Source organism: Nicotiana attenuata, unplaced genomic scaffold (genome assembly GCF_001879085.1).
Source record: "Nicotiana attenuata strain UT unplaced genomic scaffold, NIATTr2, whole genome shotgun sequence".
In the NCBI taxonomy this organism is placed as follows: Eukaryota; Viridiplantae; Streptophyta; class Magnoliopsida; order Solanales; family Solanaceae; genus Nicotiana; species Nicotiana attenuata.
In genome coordinates, this window is record NW_017673464.1 from 113361 (window position 1) to 128512 (window position 15152).

Below are 15152 nucleotides of genomic sequence, written 5' to 3' on the forward strand. Positions count from 1 at the left end.
AGAGCAAAAATAGAAGAATTAAAAACGGATATCCTAATACGAAATACTTTTGGAAAGGTTGCAGCTTTTATGTATACAGTAGAATTTCAAAAACGCGGTTTACCTCATGCTCATTTCCTTCTAATACTAGCTAATGAATACAAGTTGCTAACGCCAGAAGATTATGACGATATTATTAGCGCAAAAATACCTGATGAAGATGTAGAACCAGATTTATACTCACTCGTTATTCGACACATGATGCATGATCCTTGTGGTAATCTTAACCCTACAAATTCTTGTATGAAAACAGACGGCAGTTGTAAGTTTAAATACCCAAAAAGCTTTACTAATCACACTTCAAAAGGAGTCAATTCTTATCTAATTTACAAAAGGCGAAATACATGAGCAAAAGTTTTAATAAGAGAACAGTTTTTGGACAACTCTTGGGTTGTCCCGTACAACCTTTTTTGCTTGGTAAATTTGATTGTCATATAAATGTTGAAGTATGCTCTGACATATGAGTTGTTCAATATTTTGCTGAAAATATACGTTGTTAAAGTTGAATTTCATACACCCTTGTTTTGTAGTTGACCCAAACTTAAGTGGCGCATTCAGCTTTTTTCTCCAGCAATTGTTGTTTTGGAATCATTTCATCAAAATTTAGCAAGCAAGTTCCATTGTCAACCAACCTCAAACTTCATGCTTCTCCTTCTCAGAAGAATAACATAACTACTAATTGAGAATTTAATTTTTTTCTTAAAGTATTACGTACACTTTTTTTGAAATCAATTTAGAAACAGTTTTTGCTATAAAAGGTTGTGATCGCTAATCTATTTTTTAACAAATTTAACCCAAATATTTGAACTTACATCTAGAGGTAGAGATATTCACCAAAGGGAATGTTCAAAGATTAAGAGTTTTCTGGAAGATAGCGTTCACCATACTCTGCACTAGAGCAGACAAGAGTGTTGTACTTGGCAGTTCTGTCCTCACAACTGTAGTGTCCTCATTCTCCCACACATATTTGAACCTTTGATGATTAAAAAATAAAAATTTACGATGTTTTATTTGCTTCATCAAATTCACTTTACGTTTTGACTGTTCATTGTACTTACTATGTCCATGGCCATCTTCTTCAGTCCCCACTGAATTTTCCTTCAATTCCCTCTTTCTCCAAACTTTGTTCCCTTGTTTTCTCTAACTTTTAAGATGTTGTTTCTTTACTGCAGGTGGAGACTTAAACCTTTTGATCTCTATAAATTATCCAAAGCACCAAATACTGAATTGTTTTGTCAGTGTTGCTTACATCCATCTACCATAACAGATACAATGTTACTCAACAACTTCTTCGAACATCTCCATTGCTCTGTGCTTTCCTGGAAATTTTGTATTATTTTCCTTTTCCTGAATTCTGTTTTCCTTCATAATTCCTTTTAATGCCTCTAAGTTGAGTATTTTTGGACTACTACACTTTTGCAAATATGTTCAAGGTGATAAACAAACTTACTATAGGATAAAAGTGGCTCTAAAAGCTCTTTAAAGTCATAATACGAAGCTAAAAAGAAAATTATATTTTATTCTTTCACATTTGATAATGACTACATGTCTGTTTTTAATATTTATAGTTTACTGACTATGTGGCCTGCCGGTACATATGTCTTTTGATGACTTGTACATACACTACTTTTGATGGCGGCGCAGATGGTTATGGATCAACGGTACAACTCAGAGAATATACATGACTACACGTACTTTGTTTTGAACTTTAGTTTTGTCCCTTGTGTACACGTGTTTTAAACAAACATTACAACTTGAGAGTCCTCTAAGTCTATAACTAAAGATCAAACTGCTTGCTGAAAAAATGCAATAGTAGATCTAAACTACCTTTTTGGTTTGAATTTACTTGTGCTCTTTGGTTTGCTCTATTTCTTCTGTGGTTACAACAGAAAAAGCAATACCTGGTATTTCTTAAGGAGTAGACAAATAGTATCATTAGGCTTGCAGTGGCATTTCAAATATATTCATTAGAATTTATTGCTTTATGTGAGTCTCTTATTTAGATTCTGTCAGTGGAAGTAGTTGTGCAAAGTACAGTACCTGCATAGAATTATAGAAAGTTACTTACCTATGCATGTTATTTGTTTGAGCATGTCACGACCCTAAACCCAGACCCGGTCGTGATGGCGCCTCTCGTGAAGACAAGGCCAGCCGACACATTCCCAATTCCAAGTTAAATAGCTAAACATCAATACAATAGGCTAAAACATGATTTAACAATGCTAACCAGCGGATAATAACATAACAAGTCAGAAGTACAACCCAAACACAGCCCAAACCGGGGTGTCACTAGTCATGAGCATCTACTACAACCGTCTAATCACATCAAGACCGTAATGGTCGGAAGATTTCCAATAATACATAAGGAGGAATAAAGAGGGAGAAAGTAGAGCCGCGATCGCCAGGCAGCTACCTTGCTAACTCCAATGACAACTGCCACCAAGCTCAGGAAATACCTGAATCTGCACACAAAGTGCAGGGAGTAAAATGAGTACTGCCAACTCAGTGAGTAATAATCATAAATAAAGACTGAGTGATAAGAAATCACGAAAAGAGCATCAACATGCTGTATAGAAGCAGTTTCAAAATCCAGTAAGAAAGCAATGAAGCTGTAAAATCCTTTAAAACATCTTAGCTCAGTTTAAACTCTTTTGAAAATGACTTTTTCAACAGTTGTGCAAATGAATGCAGAACAACTAGTGCAAGTAAGCACAGAAATTCTCCCCTCGGGCACAAATGCACGATTAATCAAGTAAATGACAGGCAAATTAGAAAGATAAGCACATAAGGTTCGCCCCTCGGGCACCATATCAACAAATCCGCCCCTCGGGCAATATCTCAGAACAGTACCAGCCCCTCGGGCAATCACATAGAACAGTACCAGCCCCTCGGGCAATCACATAGAACAGTACAAGCCCCTCAGGCAATCACATCGAACAGTACCAGCCCCTCGGGCTATATCTCACATCACACTGGGTACTCGCGCTCACTGGGGGTGTGCAGACTCCGGGAGGGGCCCCTTACGGCCCAAGCGCAATAACAAGCCATCTCGTGGCATCATAAACAGGTCCTTGACCTCATATCAATATCAAGCCACCTCGTGGCGTACAATCTCAGGCCCTCGGCCTCATAATTAAGTCAGTGTATCACCGCTGCGGCGTGCAGCCCGATCCCAAAGATATCCTCATAACACAGGCCCTCCGCCTTACTCAGTCAAAAATCACATAAACCTCTCGGGCAACAGTAAAACAGTATTTCCCAGCCCAAAACATCATTTAAATATCCATTAAGTATTAAAACAGAGTAAACATGGCTGAGTTTTGAAAACAGTGGGAAATAACATGACTGAGTTCAAGTATAAAGCCAAAACAGTGAGGAAACATCAACAACAATCCCCGAAGGGTTCAAATAATTGGCACGGAGCCCAAATATGGCATACAGCCCAAATAATGATGATAGCAAATAGATTTCAATCAACTACACGATAAAATCATCAATCGGGACGGACCAAGTCACAATCCCCAATAGTGCACGACCCCACGCTCGCCATTAAGCGTGTGCCTCACCTCAATATAGCACTACGATGTGCAATCCGGGGTTTCAAAACCTCAGAACATCATTTACAATAATTACTCACCTCGAACCGGCTACATCTCTAGCTCGCGACGCCTTTGCCCCTCGAATCGGCCTCCACACGCGTCGAATCTATCCAAAATCAAAACAAATATGCCATTCACTGAGCAATGCCCAATTACTCTTCCCGCCTGAATTCCACTAAGAGACCCCAAATGAACCGCACCATATGTGCCTATAACCAACAAATCACAACACCTCGCAACATAGAAAGGTAACTCATAGATCTTCCCAGATCACTGATAAGCTCACCAACGGTCGAATCAAACCTCCCTCAACAATGCAATTCGTAGCCCACCAAGCCGACTCAAGATAGAACACTCACCCACATTGGCCTGCCAACGAACTCCTTATCAAGGAAACCTGAAGCTGCTCCTTCCACCTCTATAACTCTGCCGGTGCCATACGATACAGTGCAAGGCACCAAATCAATACCGAAATCAACAACCTTGCCCGGCGACATGCCCGGCCACAAGAAACACACCCGAAAAGTCTCCCACCACCGGAACTGAATCAATATGAGGAGCCTCAGCACTGACACTCATCACAAGATCCCAAATAAGAAAGACAAATCCTTCCCAGCCGTCCGCTGGGTCTTCGAAATATAAAAATCTCCCCAATAGGACATAATTTGTCAAACATCGCCACTCAATCTGTGGCATTTTCCGGCATAGCCAATGGCGCCGCCTTATCGCAATAGTCCAGAATAACACAACACAGAGACACCCAGTCTAGACCCAATATCACATCCAAGATCTAATATACCAAGCAACAAAAGGTCTGCTCGGGTCTCCAAACCCCGATAGTCACTAAATAGTGCCGATACACACGATCTACAACCACAACATAGCCTGACTAAGAGAACCGGTCTCCAACTCCATGCGACACATGGATCACCATATCCGATCCCAATTTCGCCGTCCGAATACATGCCACACCTTTAATACCCAGTAATTTCACGAGAGGTACTCTAAAATTCTTCTGTGCCACCAAGCAGATTCGAATACCAGCAGTCGATCTAGCTAGAAAGTGCCGCAATACTACCGAAGTGCCATCAACTTAATCACATTGCCCTTTTACTGAAACATATACTCTCGTCAAATCACTTCCAATTAGCAGTACCATTTTCTTAATTATCTGAGGCTATCCGCTGCCTAAGAGTTTTATGAACTTCCTTTCAGAACTGAACTGTAACTTTACACACGCATGTCCCGATCTTCCACAACATACCGCATATACCATACCGTCCTAGTATAACATGAGAACTTCATTTCCCTTCCGAGCCACAGACATCTACGTACTCAACTAGTCAAGAACTTTCTATTGGTCCCATCTAGAAGAAAAATCACTATACATCCCATGCTCCGCATGCCCATAGAAAATATACATCTCCAAACCGCGGTAAAAACCATCAAGAACTCTCTGAATTCCCTTTGCATAAATCAGACCTGCCAGGACTGAATCCTTCTAACTCGACCAGCTAAGCAAGCCATCAAAACCTAAGAGCATTGCTGCAAAATACCTGAAAGAACTCATTACCTCGAACACATACACGGAATTAATCATATCCTTACCATACCGGTCCGGTCTACTATCAAAATTCCCTCTTGCTGTAGCACCACAATGCCTCAACCCAGGCTTACCACGCGAGGCCCGAGCATAAGACCACACTGTCTAAGACCCATAAGCCGCTGAATACTCTCTCAAATATTCCCAGAAACACCACATTCCAGAATACTTTACTCTGAAGAACTTCCTGCGAATCTAAATCTGTTACCTTTACTTTCTTGATACTGATACATAGAATCCCATAATTAACATAGAAATACCACAAGTCTTGACCTCTTCCAAAGAAAACTCGGTTTCTAACTACATATACAACTTTAAAATACCCGATTGTCCCCTGTAGAATCTTGAACACATTAGAGCCATTCTCGAGAGTCATTCACTCTTATTCAAACTGCAATTTACCTGACCAAACGAACAGAACCACCCGTGCCTCACTGGTACTCCGACACCGCAGAATGTAATCCTCATCCCAATACAACCAAGCAACTTCTTGCTCTGTGCACCGAGCATTCTTCACCAACAACAACTTAAGACATCCCGTGATTCTCTTACTCTATGAAGCATAATATAACCTTTGTCAAAAAATTTCCTTTACTCGAGCCATCCTCGGTCTCAATTTCCGCAAGCCATAACTGATTCACCCGCACGCCTCAAACTGGAACCAACATAGCACCTAATCGTGCAATCAACTACTCACAGCAGACTCCCCCACTAGGCTCGAAGCCATAGATCAAAATACACTCAATAACTCATAACACTTATACTTTATTGATAACACAATACCACAGTAGATTAAACTCAAATCCTTTGTAAGCTTGTGAAAACACAGATCATGTAGTACTTTAAATCTTCAGCAAATCTCGCACTCATTCTCGTAATAGTTAAGCCCACTCTCTTAAGCGACCCAACATTCAAATTTCAACACTTACATTTCACTTGTACATGAGATCTTCTAACAGTCACATAAGGGTCACACAACCCCAGAATTCTTCGTAGGAGATAACCCACCTGCTTTGCCTTTAATTAATATTTCTGTATACCTTCCACCGTCATAAACTGTACGCAGTCACTTAGTCTTCCTAAGTCTGAACTCATACCACAACATGAAATTTACCCCACTCTCAACTGGGAAACATGAAAAGACCCTTCATACGCCCATAACTCGGGGCTATACCTCGAATCAAGATGGAATTCCAGCACCTAATATTTCTTCTATCCTCCAGCAGGCCTTCCCCATCACTTCCAAGACATATAGATACATCTCGCAGTACTAACATACTCATCACATAGTTATCCAACCGTCACTCCCACTAATAGGGGCACTACCGAACATATAAGTTCAAAAACACTAGCTCACACAATCAGCACCTCGGTGCTCAAGCCATAGGCAAAGATCCGGCCTCAAGTCCCCCAGACTATCCCAACATCAAACTCACAGAGATCACATCTCGCCCCTCGATCAGGGAATCACAAGCCATCAAGGCACATCTAATACTGAGCGCTCATGCGCGCATGCGAACGCGTGGAAGGAATTCAAAGAGTTACATTTCAAGCTGAATCAAAGGGCGCGATAAGAATTCAAGAATGTGAAGTTTTCCTAAAGGTCCTGCAGCCTCTCGAGGATAAATACAGATGTCTCCGTACCGATCCGCGAGACTCTACTAAACCTGCTCATGACTCGTGAGACCTATGTAACCTAGGCTCTGATACCAACTTGTCACGATCCTAAACCCAGACCCGGTCGTGATGGTGCCTCTCGTGAAGACAAGGCCAGCCGACACATTCCCAGCTCGAAGTTAAACAGCTAAACAACAATACAATAGGCTAAAACATGATTTAACAATGCTAAACAGCGGATAATAACATAACAAGGCGGAAGTACAACCCAAACACAGGCCAAACCGGGGTGTCACTAGTCATGAGCATCTACTACAACCGTCTAATCACATCAAGACCGAAATGGTTGGAAGATTTCCAATAATACATAAGGAGGAATAAAGAGGGAGAAAGTAAAGCCGCGATCGCCAGGCAACTACCTTGCTAACTCCAATGACAACTTCTACACAGCTTAAAAAATACCTGCATCTGCCCACAAGGTGCAGGGAGTAAAATGAGTACTGCCAACTCAGTGAGTAATAATCATAAATAAAGACTGAGTGATAAGAAATCATGAAAAGAGCATCAACATGCTGTATAGAAGCAGTTTCAAAATCCAGTAAGATAGCAATGAAGCTGTAAAATCCCTTAAAACATCTTAGCTCAGTTTAAATTCTTTTGAAAATGACTTTTTCAACAGTTGTGCAAATGAATGCAGAACAACTAGTGCAAGTAAGCACAGAAATCCGCCCCTCGGGCACAAATGCACAATTAATCAAGTAAATGACAGGCAAATAAAAAGATAAGCACATAAGGTTCGCCCCTCGGGCACCATATCAACAAATCCGCCCCTCGTGCAATATCTCAGAATAGTACCAGCCCCTCGGGCAATCACATAGAACAGTACCAGCCCCTCGGGCAATCACATAGAACAGTACAAGCCTCTCGGGCAATCACATAGAACAGTACCAGCCCCTCGGGCTATATCTCACATCACACTGGGTACCCGCGCTCACTGGGTGTGTGCAGACTCCGGAAGGGGCCCCTTACTGCCCAAGCACAATAACAAGCCATCTCGTGGCATCATAAACAGGTCCTCGACCTCATATCAATATCAAGCCACCTCGTGGCGTACAATCTCAGGCCCTCGGCCTCATAATCAAGTCAGTGTATCATCGCTGCGGCGTGCAGCCCGATCCCAAAGATATGTATCACCGCTGCGGCGTGCAGCCCGATCCCAAAGATATCCTCACAACACAGGCCCTCGGCCTTACTCGGTAAAAAATCACATAAGCCTCTCGGGCAACAGTAAAACAGTATTTCTCAGCCCAAAACATCATTTAAATATCATTTAAGTATTAAAACAGAGTAAACATGGTTGAGTTTTGAAAACAGTGGGAAATAACATGACTGGGTTCAAGTATAAAGCTAAAACAGTGAGGAAACATCAACAACAATCCCCGAAGGGTTCAAATAATTGGCACAGAGCCCAAATATGGCATACAACCCAAATAATGATGATAGCAAATAGATTTCAATCAACTACAGGGTAAAATCATCAATCGGGACGGACCAAGTCACAATCCCCAATAGCGCACCACTCCACGCTCGCCATTAAGCGTGTGCCTCGCCTCAATATAGCACTACGATGTGCAATCCGAGGTTTCAAACCCTCAGAATATCATTTACAATAATTACTCACCTCGAACCGGCTACATCTCTATCTCGCGACGCCTTTGCCCCTCGAATCGTCCTCCACACGCGTCGAATCTATCCAAAATCAAAATGAATATGCCATTCACTGAGCAACGCCCAATTACTCTTCCCGCCTGAATTCCACTAAGAGACCCCAAATGAACCGCACCATATGTGCCTATAACCAACAAATCATAACACCTCGCAACACTGAAAGGTAACTCATAGATCTTCCCAGATGACTGATAAGCTCACCAATGGTCGAATCAATTGTTGAGGGAGGTATTGATTCGACCGTTGGTGAGCTTAACAGTGATCTGGGAAGATCTATGAGTTACCTTTCTGTGTTGCGAGGTGTTATGATTTGTTGGTTATAGGCACATATAGTGCGGTTCATTTGGGCTCTCTTAGTGGAATTCAGGCGGGAAGAGTAATTGGGCGTTGCTCAGTGAATGGCGTATTCCTTCTGATTTTGGATAGATTCGACGCGTGTGGAGGCCGATTCGAGGGGCAAAGGCGTTGCGAGCTAGAGATGCAACCGGTTCGAGGTGAGTAATTATTGTAAATGATGTTCTGAGGGTTTGAAACCCCGGATTGCACATCGTAGTGCTATATTGAGGTGAGGCACACACTTAATGGCGAGCGTGGGGTCGTGCGCTATTGGGGATTGTGACTTGGTCCGTCCCGATTGATGATTTTACCGTGTAGTTGATTGAAATCTATTTGCTATCATCATTATTTGGGCTATATGCCATATATGGGCTCCGTGCCAATTATTTGAACCCTTCGGGGATTGTTGTTGATGTTTCCTCACTGTTTTAGCTTTATACTTGAACTCAGTCATGATATTTCCTACTGTTTTCAAAACTCAGCCATGTTTACTCTGTTTTAATACTTAAATGATATTTAAATGATGTTTGGGCTGAGAAATACTGTTTTACTGTTGCCCGAGAGGCTTATGTGATTTTTGACTGAGTAAGGCCGAGGGCCTGTGTTGTGAGGATATCTTTGGGATCGGGCTGCACGCCGCAGCGGTGATACACTGACATGATTATGAGGCTGAGGTCCTGAGATTGTACGCCACGAGGTGGCTTGATATTGATATGAGGTCGAGGACCTGTTTATGATGCCACGAGATGGCTTGTTATTGCGCTTGGGCCGTAAAGGGCCCCTCCCGGAGTCTGCACACCCCCAGTGAGCGCGGGTACCCAGTGTGATGTGAGATATAGCCCGAGGGGCTGGTACTGTTCTATGTTATTGCCCGAGGGGCTGGTACTGTTCTATGTGATTGCTTGAGGGGTTGGTACTGTTCTGAGATTTGCCCGAGGGGCGAATTTGTTGATATGGTGCCCGAGGGGCGAACGTTATGTCCTTATCTTTCTTATTTTCCTGTCATTTACTTGATTAATTGTGCATTTGTGCCCGAGGGGCGGATTTTTGTGCTTACTTGCACTAGTTGTTCTGCATTCATTTGCACAACTGTTGAAAAAGTCATTTTCAAAAGAGTTTAAACTGAGCTAAGATGTTTTAAGGGATTTTACAGCTTCATTGCTTTCTTACTGGATTTTGAAACTGCTTCTATACAGCATGTTGATGCTCTTTTCGTGATTTCTTATCACTCAGTCTTTATTTATGATTATTACTTACTGAGTTGGCAGTACTCATTTTACTCCCTGCACCTTGTGTGCAGATTCAGGTATTTTCTGAGCTTGGTGGCAGTTGTCATTGGAGTTAGCAAGGTAGCTGCCTGGCGATCGCGGCTCTGCTTTCTCCCTCTTTATTCCTCCTTATGTATTATTGAAAATCTTTCGACCATTTCGGTCTTGATGTGATTAGACGGTTGTAGTAGATGCTCATGACTAGCGACACCCCGATTAGGGCTGTGTTTGGGTTGTACTTCCGCCTTGTTATGTTATTATCCGCTGTTTAGCATTGTTACATCATGTTTTAGCCTATTGTATTGATGTTTAGCTGTTTAACTTTGAATTGGGAATGTGTCGGCTGGCCTTGTCTTCACGAGAGGTGCCATCACGACCGGGTCTGGATTTAGGATCGTGACAGAGCAATATTCAAACACTCTTCATAGTCAATCATTATGTTTGGATACCAGATTGGGCTTAGTTTAGTGGACGACCAGATTTTTGGAAATTGAAAGTATCTTTAACAAGAATAGGCAAACCCCGTGCCAAGACAACCTTAGGATGAATCCACAAAAGGGTCCTTAAAAATATAGAGAATCAGAGAGAACATGTATTGGTGATAAAGTCCAATAAGGTTTTCACCCTTAGAACTTGCTCATAACTACCAGCTCGTACTGTGGGTAACAACTAATTAGTAATGTATTAGCTGAACATCGAGAGAATGTTGTTGGATGAAAAATAGAGAATGTAGTTAACCAATTTGTAACTTCAAAGGTGAACTAGCAGAGCACTAAATCAGAACATGCCTAGTAAAGTCTAGAAATATGTTTGGAAACACGATTATATAAATATGCATAAATATGACCATTTTGCACATTGATAGACATGAGCAAATTAATCCAATAACCTTCAATTCAATTTACTTAACTTTTTAAGACTTCCTTACCGCTTTCATAAGATATAGCCAGATGTTAGTCTACAATCAAGCCTGCCTCTCCTACTAAATAGAATCCCAAAAAAAAAAATTCTCTTAGAACTATTCAGTTTGCCTACATAATTTTAATAACCTAAGATTGCTTGATTTTTATAATTGTTCTCTCATTCAGAAGCAAAGTGTCAAAAGTTAATGCTTATACCCTATTCAAGAGATTTTTTTTATAACAGAAAAGAAAAGGTTGATTCAAGTTCAAGTTGGCTATAGGATTATAACTTCTGATACACCCGTGCTATTTCTGAAACCTCTTGTAATTCAGATTATCCTTGATTTTCCGCATCATTTGTTGACTCTGTTGTAGCATATCTTCTCTTATGCCATATTTTGTTCTGCTGGTAAAAGGGAAGGAGGTTGCTCTTGTCCAATGGACAGCCATATCTGGCAAAGTGGGATGGTCATTCTGCCAATAAATCCACTTACACTATTGCTTTGTCTTTTTGTTTTTTCATTTTATGAGTTACACCATTGTTTTGACCTTTGAGATTTCATTGCCTTGTGGTAGCCTTTTAAACACCTATTAATCCTTTCATTCATTTGTTTACATACACTGCATACTTTCAAGTCCTCTGTTTGTGGCCTAAAGGGAAATTAAGACCTGGCTCTTTCAACCATAATTTTATTCTTACCTTTGCCTCATATTACACGACAGTTAAGGGTAATTGAACCATTGCCTTTTGTCTATTTGATTTCTCGTCTTTCATTTTGTAAGTTCTTCTTTCATAGTTACTCCTCATGTGCTGATAAATTATAGTGAACGTGAAGTCCATACCGACTTACTTATTTTAGGTATTCAACATATTTGTCTCCTTATCCTAGGTAACCATTTCGTTTTCTCCTACTCAAACTCACCTAAAAGCAAGCCTCAAGCCAGTAACCATATTTTTGGTGTCACACCAAGCATATACTGATGGCTCAACTTCTACAATATTACAATCCCTTGGTGAAACTACATAACATACATGTATAATATCTAAATCACCATAATGTACTTAAATGCCTATGTTGCTCGGACTCTCGGAAAAATATTGCCGGGTGCGTGTTGGATTCTCCAAAAGCAGTGTATTTTAGGAGAATCCGACACGGGTGCGGCAGTATTTTGGAGAGTCCGCGCAACATAGATGTAACGACCCGGCCGGTCGTTTTTAGAATTTACGCCCCGATCCCCAATTAACTGTTTCCCCTAAGTTCCTTTCTGCTATTTTGGTTTGCCGGGACGTTCGGTGTTGGATTTCGGAGAATTTTCGGATACTTAGTCCCTAAATGAGAGCTTAAGTGTTGGAAAATGGTCTGTAGTTGGAACAGTGTGAAGACGGCCTCAGAAAGGAAATCTGATGGTTCTGTTAGCTCCGTTGGGTGATTTAGGGGTTGGGAGCGTGTTCGGAATGTATTTTGGAAGTTCGTAGCTAATTTAGGCTTGAATTGACGAAGTTAGTATTTTGGCGATTTCCGGTTGATAGGTGAGATTTTGATCCGGGAGTCAGAATGGAATTCCGAGAGTTGATGTAGCTTCGTTAGGTGATTTGGGATATGTGTGCAAAATTTCAGGTCATTCGGACATGGTTTGATTGGGTTTTTGATCGAATGCGTGTTTTGAAAGTTTTAGAAGAACTTAGGCTGGAATTCGATGTAATTTGATGGTTTTGGTGTTGTTTGAGGTGTTCTGAGGATTGGAACAAGTTTGAATAATGTATTAAGATGCCTTGGTGCTTTTGGTTGAGGTCCCGAGGGCCTCGGGTGTGTTTCGGGTTGTATCGCGCTCTTATTTGATGTTTCAATGCCGTATCATTGGACATAAAGGGGTACCACAATGAATAAATGAGCTCCAAATTAAGTTTTTATTGAACCATTAGATCCGTATCGTAATTTTGGAGCCATAGCAAAAAGAATCGTCGAATTTGGACATCGTATGAGGGAGTTATGCTCATTTTCGTGTCGAGAAAGTGCTGGTTGCTGTCATAACCGCAAAGGCGGAAATTGACCGCGGAAGCGGTACCGCAAAAGCGGAAATAGTGCCGCGGAAGCGGTACCACATAAGCGGAAAATATCCGCGGAAGCGAAAATTTCCGCGGAAGCGGAAACTTTTCCGCAGAAGTGGAAAATAGGCCTGGGCAGAGATCTTAAGTTCCGAAAATGGGACTTTGTTCCCATTTTCTTTCATTTTTGACTTCTAAAGCTCGGTTTTGGGATAAATTTCGAGGGGTTTTCACGAGCAATGATTGGATAGCGATTCTCTACTCTCTTATGCTTAATACTTACTAATCTAATCATGATTTCATTCGTATTTTCGGATTTTTGAATGAAAAATGGGTCAAAATCCTTAGACTAAATTGTTGAGTTTTGAGTGGGTATTTGACCTCTGATTTGAGAGATTTTTATATGGGAAGACTCGTGAGAGTACGAGGGTTCTTAAAATGTAAATATTATCCGATTACGAGACGTGGGCCCGAGGGGCATTTTGGTCATTTTACAAAATTTCGCGTATTAGAATTTAATTCTAGTATCAATTACTTGAATTATTATTTACATTATGCAATTTAATTGAATAGATTTGAGCCATTTGGAGTCAAATACTCGTGGCAAGAACGTGATTTTGGATTAAATTTTGAGCCGGTTCGAGGTAAGTGGCTTGTCTAACCTTGTGTGGGGGACTTTGTCCCTTAGGATGTGATATTTGGTAGTTGAATGCCTTGTGCGTGAGGTGACGAGCGCGTACTTGAGCTAATTGTTGAAAACCCGAATTTTTACTTAAAATACTTGAACTGAATTTCTTTCGTATTTGCTTTATTCTACTTGCTATTATAGCCTGTGCTAGTATGGAAAAGCATGTTTAATTGATCCAAATTGCCTTAATTGTAATTACGTGGAGCATGTTAGGCCAGAATTATTTGTTGCCTTGTATTGTTGTACTTCAATTTCTGAATATTTCTCTGATTTTGGTTGCGCATTTACATTGGGACTACGGATGTGGGATTCTGGTAGCTCCCCCCTTGTTTGTTTACTTTGGGACTACGGGTTCGATTCCCGGGAGATCCCCCTGTACATTTATATTTGGGACTACGGGTTAGATTCCCGGGAGATCCCCCTGCACATTTACTTTGGGACTACGGGTTAGATTCCCGGGAGATCCCCCTGCACATTGATAATTGGACTACGGGACGGTATCCCGGGAGATTCTTCAGATATATTCATACGGTGGTCTACGGGACGGTATCCCGGGAGCTCCTCGTTCAGATTGATAAAATGGACTACAGGACGGTATCCTGGGAGATCCTCATTATTGGCATTTAAATTGAGCTGTTTACTCTGTGTTATCTTATTTTCTGTGTGCTAATTGCTGTTGTGTAATCCGATTTATCTCGTAGTTAATTCGATTTATTTCATAGTTGTATATCATTATTTCTTCTTATTTCATACTATTGACAGCCTTATTATTTTATTTAATCTCAGTAGGGCCCTGACCTTCCTCGTCACTACCCAACCGAAGTTAGGCTTGGCACTTACTGAGTACCGTTGTGGTGTACTCATACCTCTTCTGCGCATGTTTTTCATGTGCAGCTCCAGGTACCTCCACCCAGGCGCACTATCCTCGCGGCGGAGAGATCTAGCAGAGACTTTGAGGTATATCTGCCACGTCCGCAGACCAGAAGTCTCTATCTTATTCCAACTTTAGTATATGACTTCCTTTCTTTCGGTTGTGTAGACATTCTGGAGTTAGAGCAGTGTATTTGATTTCTAATAGCCTGTGTTTCCTGTGAGTTTCCGGGTTTTGGGAGTTTGTTTGGATTTCGTGATATGGGTTGTATTATGCCAAGTGGCACTTATACACAGTTTTCTTTTGACAATAAAATTTTTAGTTGTTTGCTTCTGCAATTTAGTTTGTTTTTCCGCAAGTTGTATAAATTACGCATTGTTAGGCTTACCTAGTTGTAGGGACTAGGTGCCATCACGACATGTTCACGGAGGGCGAACTGGGGTCGTGACAAGTT